Source organism: Nuphar pumila, chromosome 7, assembly GCF_984573655.1.
Source record: "Nuphar pumila chromosome 7, dmNupPumi1.hap1.1, whole genome shotgun sequence".
Lineage (NCBI taxonomy): Eukaryota > Viridiplantae > Streptophyta > Magnoliopsida > Nymphaeales > Nymphaeaceae > Nuphar > Nuphar pumila.
Window position 1 is genome coordinate 124992590 of NC_143255.1, and position 17108 is coordinate 125009697.

A 17108-nucleotide genomic window follows, 5' to 3' on the forward strand; every position below is an offset into this window, starting at 1 on the left:
GGGACGAGAGGCACCCGTGAGAGATGGATGAGAGGCGAGTGCACGAAGGGGAATGAAAAGGAAAAAAAGAGAGGGAGGAAAAAATATTTTGTTTCGCGGGAATAAAATATTAATACTTCATTTTTACCTGCTCCACAAAAAAAAATGGCAAAAATATTAACTACGGAAGCCATAGTTTAAGGGTTATAGTTAAAAGTCTCAAGATCTATTATTGACTATGACTATTTATTGAGTTGTAGTTAATAACTACTTTTAACTATGATTTTCAATAATTGCCTCTTTTTTTTAGAGGTGGGTGATGATGGATGGTAATAGTAAAAATACATATGGTGAAAAATTATCATGAAGAGGGCGATTTTTCGAGACATGAGTGATAATGTTGGTAGTGAGATGGATGGTGGTCATGGTGGTGGTGGAGCTTCTTTGGCATCATTTTTTCGAAAGGTGGGTGATCATGGGTGGTAATGGTGGTGGTGAGATAAATTGTGGTAATGGATTATGAAAAATCATTGTAGGGAGGGTGGTTTTTGGAGAGGTGGGTGGTGTTGGTGTTGGTGGTAGTGGTGAGATAGATGGTGGTGGTGGTAGTGAGACTAGTGAGAACCTACAAAATTTTCCTCATTATGGATGAATGTTTTTTATTAAAAAATATGTTTTATTTAAAAATGTATTTTTTAGAAAAACTTTCTTAAAGAAAAAATTTCTCTTGTTTGGAAGAGTAAAAAGACAGTACAAATTTTTAATTTTGTATTACTTTTTATATAATTTTCAAACTTCCAAATGTGCCCTAAAGTTACAAACTTTTCATAGGTGGTACTTTCAAAAGGTGCATTTAGATGTAGCTAGAAAATTGATGAGTTTCCATGGAAAGATATGAAAACCCAAAATATTCTGATTTGTTCACCTATTCCAAACCTACCTAGGTAAACCACTTTCGGCATTTATCGTGTGTCAAGTTTAGGGATGGCAATGGACCGGGGCGGGGGACAGGATCTCCACCCCCGCCCCGTCTCAAGATTAGAACCTCCATCCCCGCATGGGGATGGATTTAAACCTCCACCCCCGTCTTCATCCTCGTTTCATGTCCTCCATCCCTGATTCAAATAGGGATGAGGCGATAAGCTTTAGAGTTGATCTTGGGTCATGAGTTTGCCTTTGAAAGCAATCCGAAGAGTAATAACGATCCTCAGAACCGTGATCATTGATCGAAATAAGCTTGTATGCACAAAGAGCAGGTCACTTCTCTTGAATAGGGTGTCATGCCAACATAGTAAAGAACACTTCCCCCCTTCCCGGTCCAGGGCATCCTCTCTTCCCGCTGAAGTGCTAAAAGGCCTGAATTTATCTTGAGTTGACAGAGGAACTTGAATATCAAAGAGAGACAGCGGGTACGTTTACAAGCACGAAAGATGTAGGAAAAGTGATGCAAAATGAAAAAATCTGTACGAATCTTTCAACCTTTCCAAACGAGAGAGACTTTTACATTGAGAGTTTTTTTTCTAAAAAGTACATTTTTTGATAGGAAACATTCCTCCACTACGGATGAAAAAATATTTCCTAGCAAGAGAATTTATTTTTACACTACTCACCGCCACCCCCATCTCACCACCACCCTCCTCTTCATCTCTCTTATTTTTTCACATTTTTTCCACTCTATTTTTTTTCATACTAAACAAACAAGCGAAAAACCTTTTTTTGGAGAACTTTTCATATAAAAAAACTCTCATAGGCAAAACTTTCTTTTCCTACGAGAGTTTCTCTCTTCCAAAAGTAGATCCATGCATAACTAAAACATTGTGTAAAAAAATGTCTCTTGGTCGTACAACTTGTTATCTTTTGACCACGACCCGAGAATTGATTGTTTATTTTCTATTGATTTGGAAGAAAAGGATTAGAAAAGTTAAAGGTTGTTATCATGAGCAATGTTGTTAAAATCGGTTCAGTAGGGGAATCAGTTTCTCAGAAAAACCTCTGAATCTAATCGCTAGCGAATTGACCCTTTTTCACGACCAGATGACACGTGTCATAAAAAAAATAATAAAAATCTATTTTAACCTTTTTAAAAATATTAAAAAAGAGAATTGAATCCACCTCGAATCGTTTTGGGGACGATTTGATCTGAATCGAAAGATTCAGCCTGATTCAGACCGGTTTTGATAACATTGATCGTGAGAAAGGGACTAGTCAAATGTGGAAATGGTAAACCCAACCTTGTTAAACTGTATTTGTTCACAATACATATTTTGTGCATATAATAATGCCAATAATAAATATTGCAAAACTTGGACCTGTTTTTTTTTTTCTTAGGCGTTTGGAAGAGGTCATGTCAAATTTGACCAGTCAACGGTCTATCCAACTCCATTTATTCCCTATCTCAATGAACCATAGCCACAAGATCTGTTATAGGGATTTTCTTGGCAAAGGAAGATCTCACGATAAATTGAAGACATTTATTTTTCTCGGAAAAATCTTGGAAACAAATCGGTTAATTTAATTTTTAAAATATATAAGAAAATAGATAAAATTATAAGAAAAAACATTAAACATATAAAAATATATAAAAGAATATAAATATTGCATGAATATTGAGATAATACCATGATAAAACATCATGTTCTTTGGGATTGTTATTGTTTTTTGAAAACCTTGGGACAAAATCACAAGATTTAAAAAAAATGGTTGATACCTTTGTCTTTTTTTTGTATAACTAGACACCCTCGCTGAGAACCAATCACTTAATGGGTCCTAATCAATACCTTGGTTTAAATATATATATATATATATATATATATATATATATATATATTTCCTACGCTAAGTTATCTGTCATCATCACCACGATACTTAAAAAAAAAATAACGCTAGGGTTTGGCAAGGCCCCAACATGTGCATCATCAAGATGCTCTTCCCTCATCTACCAACTATAAAATAGACATATAATGATATTTTGAACTGTAAATGATTTAAATGATACTCACTTTGGGCATCATTCTTTGTTTTGGCAGATATTAGAAAAATATATCAAACACGGTCAATTTACTATTCAAAATATGCTAAACACGACCACTTGTTTTTTTTGACAGTTTTACCCTTTTTGTTGCCTAACAAACTAAACACCTTAATCATGTAATTGTTGCCTGAAAAAAAAATCAGGCGCCATGTAATTGTCGCCTGAAAAAATCAAGCACCATGTTAGTTGTCACCTGAAAAAATTTGATACCATAGACGTTGCCACCTGAAAAATCAGACACCCAAATTTTTAGGTGGCAAAGGGCGAAGTAAATAATAATTTGGCCATATTTTTATATTTTCTAATTGGGGTCAACAATAATATTTCCAATAGGTGCCTAATGTATTACAAATTTACAATTAGCAACCTATGATTTTAAATATTTAAGATAGATGTCTAACCTTTCAAAAAATTGTTCAAGTGGATGCTAGAGTCGCTCTTTCATTCACCTAATTCTAGCGAATTCTTGAAAATGATGATTTTAACTCTCCTTTTTAACTTACTGAATGTCACTTTTTTTTAGAACTCTACTTCTGTAGCTATACTTGAGGGTAAACAAATAATTTCAAAGAGATAAAGCAATTCAAGCACTCACTTGAGTAATTTCTTAAAAAGTTAAGTATCTACCTTAAATATTTGAAACTTGCGGCAGTTGAATGTAAAATTTTCATATGTCACTATGTAGGCATAGGGGTGTCAATGGGTTGGGTTTGGTTTGGATTCAGGTGGAACCAAACCCATATCTCATTTGAGATGCTGGTACCAGGTCCAATCGGGCTCACCATAAGAAAAACCATACTCTGATCCTGTAAGGACCACATGAACCAGACCCAGACCATACTCGGTGAAATAATATTTTTTTTATCTTTTTTACATTAAAATTTTTTGTATCTTAGTCAAAGCTCGGATTGGTCCTGGGTTTGGTATGAAATTTCACAAACCATACCCAATATTAATTGGACCCTTTTATTGTGACCTGGATTCTAATCGGACCTCCTTGTTTATCACCAAACCCTGACCCTGTAGGGTTTGGAATGGGTCAGGTCGGGGTCAAACCTGACCCATTGACGCTTTTATGTAGGCACTTATATGAAAATCACCCATAAAAATATTCCATAATTTGTGAAAAAACTTGATCTTGCTCTTGGGGGTATTTCAGGCCCACACCCTTAACATAGACTGGGTGAGCATGGTTTGGCGAGAATGTTGTGGGCTACAATCTTCTTTGCTGCACTTTGTAATTGCTCAAACAGCGGTTTCTCTGTGTTTGGTGTTAAAAAATAAGAAAGAATTAAATGGTCAAACTGGATTTGCAAGTTCAACAATCTTAGTCCATTTTATCATTTGATTATATTATTTATATTATTTAGGTGTGAGTAAAATATTTCTTTGAGGGTTTTTATTGCAATTTAGACTTGGAGCTTTCACATTTTTTTTTTTTGACAGGAGACCTTTCCAATTCTTGACCACCTTAACATCAAGATGTCATTTTCTTAGGTTAATTTTACCAATGTGTTGGTAAGAAACTTTTGGTTCATCTCCTATTCATGTTTGCAATGGTGCGGTGGGCCCTGCAGAAATGCATGGGATTCTGCGCGTTTCCGTGGAAACCCTTGGACTTCTGCGGCACGCAAATGAAGTTGGATGGTGACAGAATGCAGCAACCAGCTTGTTTGCCTAGAAAAATAGATTGGAAATTGGAATATACAAGTTTGGTTGGCACCTTAACTTTCTGTTGCTGCTGAAATGTTAAATTGTCACAGTATTTTTGATTTGAAACTAGGGAAATATGAAAAATATATATAAAATAAAATTGTTAAAAATCACAACGAACTTGTGATGATGTATCGAAGAAAAAGGTGTTATTTGAAATTTTATTTTGAAAGTTTCTCACGTTAAAATCAATAAAAAAATCAAAATATCGGCGATATTTGTCCCATTTGGTGATTGTGAGTCTCGTGTTTTGCTTGGTCAGATTTGGTTGAGCCTGCATCTGATCCGAGCTGGACTTGTTTCTGGCTATGGCCGCATTCTAGCATTGTTGGGGCCCAAGTGATAGTATGACAAAGACAGGCTCCTTTTTTACCATCATGGGGTTGCCCACGTGACCAGCGGGGTGGTTGTGAGGGCGTATGACTTTTTCAAACTCACCGGATCAAACCCTGTTGACACATGAGGTATGGTGGTTGTGGGCCCCACCCCGGATTTTTCGTGGCACATGCTCTTTAATGTGAAAACAGATGATGATAAATGACTTTTTAGACTTTTTTTTTTTTTTAAACAATCATCATACCGTTTTCACAAAGGAGAGAAGTCAGTGCCTCTCTCTCTCTCTCTTTGAGGCAAATGCCAATAGGTTCTTAATTTCAAGTACCAATATGAAAACTCTCGTTAAGGCTCTTTGGGAACTGGTAATTGGAATGGGAGTTTATGCATTTGGTAAAATTTGGTCAAACTACTTTAATGGTGGATGTTTAGAAGAATGACGTTTAGGAAGTTGTTTATGCGTTTGAAAAACAAAGGTGATATTGTATTCCTTTATGCTATGTTTGGGAGCCTATCGTCCTAGTAGGGATGGCAGTGGACATGGGGAAAGCGGGCCCCGCCCGCCTCACCCCGTTTGGACCGGGGATGAAGGGTATGAAACGGGGATGGAGGCAGGGATGAAGGTTAAAATCCATCCCCGTTAGGGGATAGAGGTAGGGATGGACGTAAACTTTTTCCCTCCCCGCCACGATCCCCGCCCCGACTCGTCCCCATCACTTTTCCCCGCAATATCCCCGCCCCGCCCCTCTTCATCCCCCTTTGAACCGGGGATGGAGGACATGAAACGGGGACGAAGGCGGGGGTGGAGGTTAAAATCCATCCCCACCGAGGATGGAGATTCTAATCTTGAGGCGGGGCGGGGGTGGAGACCTTGTCCCCCGCCCACCCCACTGCCATCCCTACGTCGGAGGAGTTGGGATGTAATTCGAGACAGTTATATGATGTGACATTGAATATGGTTAATTGGGAAAGGTTTGGGAGAAAGAGTTGGAGGGAGGCCAGATTTTTTGGCTGAGAATCAACCGATTCCAACTCCTTCAAAATACCCATTTAAACTTCTCTTAGAAAATAAAGGTATTTGCAACTCCTTGAATCACAAGGATTTAGACGGGTTCTTAAATTTTTGATGGTTAAAAGTTTTTACCCTAATTATTTTAGTAAATGGTATACTTACCTATTTTACCTGGCTAACCAATAGGATTTTTGTAATACATATGAATTTTGGATTTATAAATAAAATAAATATGAATTTTATGTGTAGTTATGACTTGAATTTAGTTCTTGATTAATGTTGAATTTAAACTAACAATATTGTTTAATTTAATGTTCAATTTGAGGTTGAATTTATATTTAAGTCGAATTTAAAGTGAAAGCGAAGTTCGAATTGATTTTGATTGTATAATCTAATTGTAAAGTGAATTTCAATTTAAAGTTTCTGTTAAATTTAATTTAGATTTAGCTTCAAATTTAATTAGTACTCAATATAGATGATTTTGGATCTAAATTAAATGTTTGGATGAATCTAATTGAGATTTGGATCCATTGAGTGTGATGCCCCCCACTACGTAGGTTTCATTTGGATCCAAATTGCCAAGTGACAATGGATGATATTAAAATATTATTTTAATAGATATTCTAGCAAGGGAGAGACATTCCCCACTCTCTCTCCTTATTTACTATGTGGTAATTTAAGAGTAACTAGGTAGAATAATTATATAAGTTAATTACTTAGGAGTTACCTTAGATTATTGGAAAACTACCTAATGAGATAAAAAGTAAACTTGAAAAATTATCAAGGAGGCCAAGCGGCACCCCTCTCTAATGTGGTTAAAACTTTAAAACCAACAAGTTACTGAGCTAAGTTTCATTTGAAATAAAGTAGGTACATGGGAGAGAAATATGGAGAACATTTAGAACCTTAACCTCCTATAAAGTTTTGGAAAGTCCCTATCTCAAGTAGGGATTAACTTGGGAATGCCAAGTAGCATCCCCTCCCTAATTTTAAAAATAATATATTAATTAATTGATTAACTAAAAAAATATTCTTGAAGATAGGATCTTTGGTAGAAAAGTTTTGACAGAGTCCAATACTCCACACTTTTTAGAGTAGGATCTTGGGGGTAGGACAGTTCAGAGTGCGTAGAGAATGATACCTAACTTGTTTAACACCTGTGATTTTTTAAAATATTTTAAAATATTAAAAATAATAAATTTTTTACATAAAAGAAATATATAATTTTTAATTAAGGCTAAATTAAAATTTAGAATATGCCTTATAAAGAATCAAAATTTATTCTAGTGAAATTCGCATTTGGAATCAAATTTAAAGTGAAGTTAAATAAAATTAATTAGTAATTTTAATCTAAATTAAATCAAGTATAGTTTCAGATGAATTTGGATTTTATTCGGATATGAATGTAATGTAAGTTTACTCCAATAGACTTGGATCTTGGTTGGATATGAAATCCAAAATGAAAATCTATAGAAAAATTATAGATAGGGAATTTTATAGAATAAAAAATTATAATTAACTAAATTTTATAAATTGTAAGTGTTCCATGGGGTGGGACGTCCGCCTATGTGGCATTTCTTACATGGTAAAATTCTGAAAATTTCAAAGAAAACACATACTTGAAATTAAAGTTAATTTATATCACTAAGTTTCTTAAAATAAACCTAGGCTAAAAAGAAAAGAAAATAAAGATTGAGCTAATTGGAAATTTTGTTTTGTTTTTTTAAGAAAGGAGACTCAGTAGGGTGGGATGTCCCACCCTAGTGGGCCGTTCTTATGTGGCTGTAAATATGTCTTTCAAGAAATTTAGTAAGGGTCAAAACTTAAAAAAAAAATTTAACATGGGCTAAAGTGTTAAAAATCTACAGTTTCTAAAATATTTTTTTGGCAAGTTTGGAACAACAGGGGACCGTCCCATCCTAGTGGGCCCTCTTATGTATCTTATGTATGGTTGTAACCTCTTTAAGAGGTAAGCCAATGTGAGTATACATATATAATATAGTTTATATTGTGTAATTTATATAACTTAGGTTTAAAACTTAGAAAAAAATATATACCTAGTAGAATAGGATATAAGCAAGAAAATTAATTTTTGAATCTTGACAAAATGTTTTTAAAAATAAATGAGCTGGAATAAAAAAAAGATTTAGAAGGTTAAAAGATTTAAAAAAACAAACATAAGGGAGGAGCTCACGCCCCCCTCCCGTTCCATTCTATTCTACTATCTCTTCTCTTCTTCTCTCTCTTTTCTCTGAATGTTAGCATACCTAAATACTTTTTTTGTTGAACCATATTAGTGTCCTGAACTAGTCGGTTTTAGATGTCGGATATAGGAATTCAAGCACACACGCCTAGCCTATATCTTGAAATTGAATTCAAGTAGGATCAAGAACTGAATCAACCTCAATATACAAACCATATCAATTCTAAGATGGGCGGGGTCGGTTCAGTTTCAAAGAAAAAAAAGTATATGCACTTCAAAAAAATACTTGTGATATAGGGAACCTAGGGTCTGATCCGTTTATGGATCAGACCTGTTATGGGATAATGAAATGAGACAGACCAGCCCCCATTAGGACTGGGTCTGATCGACTTTAGTAAGCCTGTTTGGGTTGTGACAACAACCACAAGAAAAAAAAGAAAAAAGAGTGAGAATAGCCATCCATATGCTATTGGGCATTGATTTATATTTTCTCGTGTATGTGGATATAAAGCAAGAAGCTAGTCCATTTGTAGATCAGTTCTGAGTATTTCTTTGGTATGAATCAGACCAGACCAACCTTAGTCAAAGATGTGATCTATTAGTTTCAAAAATAAAATAAAATAAAGGAAGAGATTAAAAAAAATGGAAAATGATCATTATTTTATCGATTCTTTGAGTGTTATGAGAAACAAGGACTTGTAGTGTTATAGAGGGTTGAACCACTCATGGTTTAGTTATGACATAGTTCTTTATAAATTTAAATATGGTAAACATGTTTTAAACTGAATTTTTACTTTAGTGTTATGAAAATCTTTAGATCGACTATATCAAAATTGTCTACTTTTGCATGTGTTATTAATCCTATTCATGTATTGTTCTTTTGTAATTGTTGTGCATGTTAAGTTGTTTCATATATGATAATATTATCAGCAGAAAATCCCTAATATCGTGAAAGTAACTAAAAAAAATCATACATGACACAATTTAACTTTTTTAATTTGTCAAAGTGAAATCGTCGATTTGTTGCGGCTACCAACCACTACCCAGTAAAACATTCGTATCTCTCTCGTTTAGAAGAGTTTTTATAAATGGTTTATGGCATATGAAAGCAGATAAAAATGTGTATGTTCGGTAGAAAAATGAGCTCTGATTTTAGAATATGTACAAAATAGCGACTATTGCAACAACATGGCAGATTTTTGCCTGAGTCTCAAACCAAGGGTCAGTTAAACTATGAAAGTATGAATTCTTTATATTAATGCATGGATTTAAATGTTTAGTGAGCGCGCAAATGTGACATGTAGTATTATGTAAATACATGTTTTAAAGTCCTAATGAGCATGACATCAGATAAATTGTTATTGCATGCTCATGATTGAATGAATACTACTACTGAATTGCATATGCATGTGTATTGTAGTGTTGCATGTGATTATTTATGAATACATATTATTAATCATGTTCAATGCCTATGAATGAATGCATAAGTAAAAGTGAATATTTTACTATTTGCATGCCTTGCATATCAACATTATTGACATTGAATTATGCATCAAGGTGCCCAAAATAGAGGCGTGAATCTTAGTGATAGATTCATTATGTGTACACATGAAAAAATAGTAGAATTATTGATATTAAAAAAATATGATATGAACATTAATTCTATTGAGGTTTACAATGAGAGGGTAAGCGATACTTTAAGCTCTGTGTAATCAAGTTTTTGAGCATGTGATCATGCATTTATTTTAGCATTTAAATCATTTAACTTATGCATGATCCAGTAGAAAAGCGCATTGAATCCCCAAATTTTATTGCTAGTTTCGAGAAATCGCGTGAAAAAAAATATATCGAAAAATCTTGAATTTCAAGTCATATTTCGCATTTTAGGGTTTTAGTAGTTTAGAAAATTTCTTTCATTCGTATTTTCCTCTTTTGTTGAGATTAGAGTCTGAGTAGTTTAGACTTCAATTAGTTTAAGTTCGAAAAATAAAGAATCACATTCATATTTCTTAGAGTTTTTAGTAGTTTAGTAAACAATGTAGGAACGAGTTTTAGTGAACATCTTTTTAGCACAAGCCTTCTTTTGAAATTTTGTAGAATTAGGAGGTGTGTTTTTAAAACAAAATAAAAAGTAACCTAATGCCCTCTTTGAAAAACCACACGTAGAGGAAGAAGATGGGGTCCTCCCTTTGGAATAGACGGCTCTCCTCTTCTCTCTCAACCCTTCTTTCCCACTGGTCCTTATTCTCTCCTTCTCCCTTCCTCCTCTTCTTCTCTTCTCAACCTCTTTTTCTCGTCGGTGGGGTGCTTCTACAATGGGAACGTCAACGCCGGGGAGAGACCATTCTCTCTCCTCTCAACCCCTCCAGCAATTCGGTAAGGCCATTCTCTCTTCTCCCTTTCGTTTCTCGTTAGATTAGATGCTAAATTGATTAAATGAAAAAAATATATTTGTTGATTAATTGATTCTTGTGTGTTTTGATTTGTTGTTTTTGTGTTTTTACATTTTTTTTCTATTTCACTCTGCATTTACATTCTTTATTATGCTGTGTTTCAGTTTCCTTTTGTTTCATAGCATCAACATTGTATTTTCATTCGTTGTTTCAAATTTTTTTTCTTCCTGCGCACTTTGGTTAATTGTTTGATTTTGTTCTTCATCACATTTGCTCATTTTTGTGCATTTTCATTTCATCATTTATGTGCATTTTCATTGTTGTCTTTTTTTATTTTGGCATCTGTCTATTTTTTTTATTTTGTTCATCATGTTTCTTGTTCAACATCGCATATCATTTGCATCTGCGTTTTCTCTCTTTTAGTCGTTACACCTTCTTTTAGTCAAGTATATGTTTGTTTAGAGTACAGTCTGATTGTTCTCATTTCTCAGTCAATTAGATTAATTAATAGTAGTTCTCAGTCAAGATTTTTTTTATTTCAATAGCAGATCAAGTGATAACATAGCATTGAGTATTTATTTCGAGCAACATTTATAGTTTTTATTAGTTTCTTTACAGTAGCGTCTTTTGTTTTTTTGTTTTTTGTTTTGTTGTTGTCATTAGTGCACAGGCCACAACCAGTTCAGTGGATATAATATAAAAGGTAAAACATATAAGTCTGGTTTAGGTACTTGGGTTAGGTAAGTATTGTTTCACATATATTGATTTAGAAATAGAATTCTTTTTGTTTAACTTGTGTTCTTGCTCTTGGTTATTTCGCTTCTGAGTTAAATCTAATAAATCTGCAATCAGATCTTTGGTATTTAGTGTCAGTAGGTAAGTTGAATTCAGCAAGTTGATTCGGTTGTTTTGAACAGGTTAGTAGAATAATACTGATTAAGTAATTTATGTGATCGACATAGTGGTTAACATAAGATTACATAGTATAGTTCCATATGAGTTCTTGTTTTTGATTCACTAGTTTATTTAGGTAAATAGGACCAACATTAGTTTATTGCTTCATGTTGTTTTCTTGAATTTCAATTAGATTAGAATCCTTTCATGCCGTGTTTAGTTAATTTCAATGCTTTTGAGTCAGTCAACGTAGTATATAGGTTAGTTGATTATAATATATTAGATAGGTTAGGTTAGTATGTTGTATTCTTCTTATATTAGACATCAATAGTATTAATCATTACTTGGTTAAGTTAGTCTTTATTAAATAGTTAGTTATTATTTTCAGCATTTAATTAAGTGGCTTAGATCTAGTTGTTCGATTAGTTTTAATTCAAATTTGGTAATTAAATTAGTTAGTCATTTTAATCTTGCATGTGTCTAATAATTGCACTTTGCTTAACTCAAATTAGCTGATTAGTATAAATTTGAGTTAATTAATTAGGTAGCTATATTCAGCAGAGAGCTTTCTTGTTCTTTCGAGTTAGTAATTTCTTGATTTCTTGCTTTCTTGAATTATTTCTTGAATTCTTATTAGATAGTATATTTTACTAATCTTTCTTTTAGTGTAGTAGTTACAATTAGTATTATAGTTAGTTCATGTTATTCATTCATGTTTTTGTAATTTTTATTAGATTTTTGTTTGATTTCTATGGTAGATTTCTCGTTCCTGCTGTGTGTTTTGCTTTTGTATCTTGCAGAAAAGCGTGGAGTGGAGACAAGCGAGTGATACATGGTAGCACGCCTCCGATACGTGACACGAGGCGCGAGCGCAGAAGACATTTTTGTTTTTTTCTTTTAGAATTAAGAATTTAATTTTCACTTAATTTTGGGTTTGTAATAAAACCAAATTTAAACCCTCTACGTAGGGTAAAATTTGATGTAATAGTTAAGTAGTTTATTTTCTCGTACTTTTCTATTTTTGGCAATAAAGCGTAGTTTAGTTGCGTGTTTGAATACAAAGTATCCCCCGTTCTTTGAGATCGACCTAGACTCCACCACTCGTGCGACCCAGTTTTTATTTTTGATGTTTGGCTTTCACGTTGTTTTTATATTAAAATATCTTTCTAAAATCGTTTTATAAAAATTGACATCAACATGAAAGGTTGGGCCTTCCAAACCACGAATGTAGGAGAAACCTCCACAATAGCCATAGGGTAGTAGGTAAGGAACTCATGAGTGAAGTCTAATGCATTAGGATAGAGGTGTTGGAAGTTCTCTCTCGGATAAGTCATCCCTCACCCAAGACTGGTGAAAGATGTCCGACCATGGTTAAGCCATAACTTATTTGAATACACCCCTCCTAAAACCTAGTCCTGATCTAAGGTTAAGTTTGTGTAGTACCCATAGGGCTAAGAAGTGAAACCTTAAATGTTTATGCATTTATTCAGTCATGGCATGCATTACATAAAAGAAAACTTAAATAAGGGCAAATAAAGTCACTCATGCATAAAAAAGCTATCTGTTCTTCAACGGTAAGTGCATGCATTGTTTACCTATTCATGCAAAAGAATGCAAATTATTTTTAAAGTCTATTCGTGTTATGCAACTGTGATATTATGCATACTTGAAATGTATATTTGTCTAAATTAATGTGTGAATTTATTATAATATATTCATGTATACAGGATTTGGTTTACCTATGTTGGATAAATATGTTTCTACTGGAGACTTGATCAGTCTGACCCTAAAATATAAATGCAGGCATTGAGTGAGGAGAGCTAGCGATGGCAGGATGTGGCAACGAGTCAAGAGCCAACCTTTTTCCTTTCTTAGGGATTTTTGGATTGACATTAAATTTAACTTTGATGTTATTTTAAACTTATGAGACTCAATTAAATTGTTTTTGTGATTGATAATTTCAATTAAATTTGATGTATGGTTTGATAAATCTATAACCCACCAAATTTTTTAATTGATTTTGCTTATAAATGATTTTCGCTATTAATATTTTAAAAATGTGTTTAAGAAAAATTCTCATAGTTTTTGAGTTAAAATTTTGGGGCGTTACAGCTTAGGCTAAGGTTTGAAAATCTATAAAAAGGAGGTACCTTGCAGGATTTTCAAAAACTCTCACTCTCTTTTATCTCCTGGCTGACTCTCTCTATCTCTATCTCTTGCCTATCTCCTTCCTCCACTATGCCCTTGGGTTGAAGAAGACCTTCATTGTTGAACCTTGGAATTGAACCATTCATTGGTGGAGTTTTCAAAAGGCTTGTGTGTTAAAGACAAAGGCTACATAGACCGTACAATCTTTGAGATAGGGTTTCGTTAACATCGGATGCATGCATGGGCTAACATACACAATTCATGCATGTGGATGAATTCCCTATGCATCCTACGATCGTAAAGTGGTCCAGATCTAAGTAGGATATGAGATTTTATGGTTTCTAAGTGTTTTTACGGTTTCAAAACCTAAAATAGGTTTTCAGGAGACTCGTTTTGAAAGATTCATGTTCTTTATGGTTTCTTGATGCGTTTTATAAATGATATCATGATATGATGTTTAGATCTGAATTAAAATCATGTTAGGATGTTATTATGCATGATTTAATGGATGAAAAATCGTTTTGGTAAATTTCTATGGTGAATATGGATGCATGTTTGGTTTCTCGATAAGTTTCTTGAATAACAAGTTGTTTTCTTGAGATTTTAGATCCAACCAATGATTTTATAAATTTGGTTTCCCTAAATCTATCTATGGGAAAAACTATATGTTTATGGGGACTCTCTATACATGTAGATGAAGATTTTAGTTCAAACTTTATATTGATCCAAGTTTGGATGACAAAGATGCCCTTTGCGAGTTGGATTTGAAATTCTGTCGAAAATAATGTACTTGTTCCAACAAACTTGTATTAAAAAAATTATATTCTATAGATATTATATTTTTTTGACCCAATCTTTTTATGGATGATAGTTAACATTATTGAGAATCTGAGATAAAAACCTGCATTTTAGTTCTTTATATTCTATGAATGAAAAATCAGGCAAAATGGCCCAAAAATAGTTATATCCTGAATCCCATGTTATTCAGAGGCAGAGACTGTTTGTGATATAAAATATTTAATTAAATATTCATGAGGTATTTTTCTTTAATTTTTGGTATGCTTACTATAGACATGTCATGCTATGATTACAAATATTGCTTGAATTTATATCAATGTTTAAGATGCCTTTATTGAGTGTTCAATTGACAGACAGGTTGAACAAACTGGTTCTGTGACAGAAAAATAGATTGTAGTGTCTAAATTTTTATAAATTCACTTTTAATGATTTTGACATGAGATTTGTGCCTATATTTAGGTAAGACATGTTTGCATACAATGAATTTTTGTGAAGTTAAAATCAGGTAAAATCATGCCTATGTAGTACCAAAATTAGAACATGTGTGCTTGCTTGTTTGGGTACCAAAAGTGGGTCCTATGGTCAAGACATGATTTAACTTGTGATTGACTTATTTTAGTATAGTGTGTGAGCCTAACAAAGGCCTTAAAGTTATACATGTGTTTGATAGCATGTTTCGATTGTTAAAGTACAAACATTGCATGATTATTTGATATATAGCATGAATGTATGAATGAACATAATGCTTTAATGTCTTGCATGATTAAATTGTGTGTAGCATAATTGAATTATATGCATTATGAATTAAATACATGCTATGATTGTGTTGTAAGACATAAAAAAATGTATGCACATATGTTTGCAGTTTTGTGAAGCCCTTATAGTGCCAGTAGACACGAATTAAGATACAATGTTGTGTTGTATGTAACATGTAAATGCTATAAGATGTATGAATGATGTATGCACGTGTGAATGCTCTTGCTATAGGCAATCGGTCATTAGACTAATCTGTATTAAGGCATACTAAACTAGTGAAATGGTACACATGAACATAGCACAATTAGTTATCTAGGGGAGGTATGCCTCAATGAAGGTACAATGAACATCCAATTTAAAGGTAAAGGGGGGCACTATGAATTGATGGGCTTATGATATTGTAAACCTACCAACAAATGGTTAGTTTTTGGCTCATGTCAATGGACAATGTAAATGTGCCTTGAAAGTGTACTTGAGTTACTGAGCCCTCTTTGTGCTGAGTGAAATGACATACATGTTGTAATGCACTTAACTTGTAATAACAACTCCCTATAACCCATTCTGATTATGTCTTACCTTGAAGAAGGTAGGTGATACAGACTTCGCTGAACCACATAACATAAAATATTCAAGAGCCATAGATGTCTCATTGGTCTTAGTCCTTAGAGTTTAGGGGACCAAAACTACCTTAATAAATCCTAGGGTGTATGTTTCAGCACTCCAGTAGTTACATGTTGTATAATCCAGAAAGCTTACACAAACCACAAACTGATGAACTTTCTTTCAGCTATAGGTCACCTCACAGTGGATCTGTTTCAGTTAGTCACACAAGTTATTTAAAACACATAGTATAATAAACCTTCGTGTGGTCTCAACTGTTACGATAGACATTTTGCGAGCACCCAACATGAGCTATGTTAAGCAAGAGAAACAAAAGCCTGAAACTTCCATAGCTTTGTAATGTTATACTTGTGTGAAGACATGGCCTAATATGATAAATGTGAATTAAGTTCTTGTTTATATTCTATGTTTTAAATGGAATTCTTGCATGTCTCAAAAATATTTCTCTATGTATTGAATTACATGTTGATTGTAATTGATACATTGAATTACATGTTGATTGTAATTGCTATGTTGGATCATATGTTGATTACAATTTTCAATGATTGACTACTGGTTGATAGCATGTTTACCATCTCGTATGCATTGGTAACATATGCTGTATGCTTAGACTGGATATGCATGCCTTGTTAGCATTAAAATTAGTTCTGACTCTCAAATTTTTTACACAGAAGCAGAATAATTATACTGGCACATGGCGGGATGCTACGGTGGCCACTGACCATTCCTTCGATCCAGAAAAAAATATCATGGATGTTTATGTTTAGATTGGACATTTTGAACAATGACATTACTATTTGTTTGATGACTTATTATTTAAATTGAATATTTAATTTGGTAAATGGTTTGTTAACTCTTATTAGGATTTTGAATATGGATATGGAGTTTGTAGTGGACCTGGACCCAATGTCCAATTTAAGAATCTAGACTCAATGTTCAGTATATAAATTGAATTCAGTCCTGTATTGTTTTACTTACCTGTAACCTGTCCAAAGTTTTAAACTCATTTTAAAAAAATGTTTTCGCTGTCTAAAAAAAACGATCGTATTTTTGAGGTTAGACTTTTGGGGCATTACAATTTTACCTTAATAAATCCTATATTTTTTATGTTATATATATATATATATATATACACACGGGTTGCAACCCCCCCACCCATTTTGGGCCAAGCTTAGGCCTAATCTATAGGCCCCAACTTGCCCAAATACCATGCTCCTGGATCATTGA